At 31.0% G+C, this 1,989-nt stretch overlaps 1 non-coding gene across 1 annotated transcript; it reads left to right on the forward strand.

The window, feature by feature from the left end:
• The first annotated feature begins 345 nt into the window (after positions 1-345).
• LOC118623086 lies at positions 346-452 on the forward strand. The gene has a single exon (XR_004958199.1). It is a non-coding gene; the product is annotated as a U6 spliceosomal RNA (small nuclear RNA).
• The last annotated feature ends 1,537 nt before the right edge of the window (positions 453-1,989 follow it).

Below are 1,989 nucleotides of genomic sequence, written 5' to 3' on the forward strand. Positions count from 1 at the left end.
TCATTTGTTAAATCAGTTAGTTGTTTATAATCTTGGGTTCCTAATTGTTAGTTGCAATCATCAGGAATAATGGGCTGTGCTGGTTTTATATGACTACAGTGGAATCAGAACTGTCCCAGTCAAATGGTCTTAATAGATGGTATTAAGTGTAACTTCAATTTTATAGGAGAAACAAAAATAAATATAAAAAATAAATATATAAAAAAAGAATTGTTAGACATTAGCTTACTTTGTTCACAAAAAAATAAAATAATTATTAAATAATTATACAGTTACTAAGAAGACTGAATCATTATTTTTTACTATATTAATTCTCTTCTACCAGATGATAGAATTAGGATTCTTGTGCTCAATTTGGCAGCTTATATACTAGAATTGGAATGATACAGAGAAGATGAGCTTGGCTTCTATGCAAGGATGCCATGCAAATTCGTGAAGCATTCCATATTAAAAAAAAAAAAAATTAGGATCACTGTATGTATTATTTCTTATCTATCCAAATACAAATTCTTGTTTCTTACATTTATTTTTATGATTTTTTCTGGAAAGATCAATTAAAATAATATCGCAAATGCATGTGGGAAATATTAAATACAATGAATGTTGAAAATAAGAAACAACACTAAACTGTGAGTTAGGGTTATAAATAACAATGCAAACACATGTATAATTTCAAATTCTACTAATAATTGTTTTTATGTCCTTGTCTAATTTGTCAAAAAAAATCACAGACATTATCACATCAAATCTCATGTATTTTTTCCTTCAAGTAAAATATTTCTGACGCCCACATAAATCTATTCAGACCTCTACTGCATGTTCTTCTAGGATATTGCAGAGCTTACTATGGAACTTCCTTATTTTCTTGAGTTGAATCTACTGTCCTGGATTGCATGTATTCCTTTCTTTTTTGGTTCCATATGAACTCTTGAAACATTTGTTCTAGTTCTGTGAAGTATGTCATTGGTATTTTGTTTGATGGGGATTGCATTGAATCTATAGATTGCTTTGGGTAGCCTGGACATTTTAATGATGTTAATTCTCCCAATCCATGAACAAGGTATGTGCTTCCACTTTCATATATCTTCCTCTATTTCTTTCTTCAATGACCTGTAGTTTTCTGTGAATAAGTCCTTTATTTCTTTGGTTAAGTTTATTCCAAGGCATCTTAATTTTTTTTGCCACGATAGTAAACGGGATTGTTTTTTTAGTTTCTCTTTCTGTGAGTTCATCATTGGTGTATAAGAATGCCATCGATTTCTTGATGTTAATTTTGTACCCTGCTACTTTGCCAAAATAACTTATTAAGTCTAGTAAATTTTTGATGGAGTCTCTGGGGTTTTCTAGGTATAGTATTATTTCATCTGCGAATAATGAGTTTCACGTCCTCCTTTTCAATTTGTATCACTTTTATTTTTTCTTCCTGTCAGATTGCTGTGGCTAAGACTTCCAGTACTATGTTAAATGAGTGGTAAAAGTGGGCATCCTTGTCTTGTTCCTGTTCTTAAGGGAAATGCTTTTAATTTTTGCCCATTGCATATGATGTTGGCTGTAGGTCTTTCATATATGGCCTTTATTATGTCAAGATATGATTGATCTCTCTATTCCCAGATTGCTGAGCGTTTTTATTAGAAATGGGTGCTGGATTTTGTCAAATGCTTTTTCAGCGTCTATTGATATGATCATATGATTTTTATCTTTCATTTTGTTTATGTGTGTATCACATTTATTGATTTGCAAATATTGTACCATCCTTGTATCCCTGGGATGAATCCCACTTGGTCATGGTGAATAATTTTTTTGATGTATTGTTGGATTCGATTTGCTAGTATTTTGTTCAGGATTTTTGGCATCTATGTTCATCAGGGGTATTGGCCTGTAGTTTTCTTTCTTTGTAGTGTCTTTTTCTGGTTTTGGAATTAAAATTATTCTGGCTTCATAAAACGAGTTTGGAAGTCTTCCTTCTTCTTAAATTTTTTGAAATAGTTT

Source organism: Molossus molossus, unplaced genomic scaffold (assembly GCF_014108415.1).
Source record: "Molossus molossus isolate mMolMol1 unplaced genomic scaffold, mMolMol1.p scaffold_m16_p_9, whole genome shotgun sequence".
NCBI lineage: Eukaryota > Metazoa > Chordata > Mammalia > Chiroptera > Molossidae > Molossus > Molossus molossus.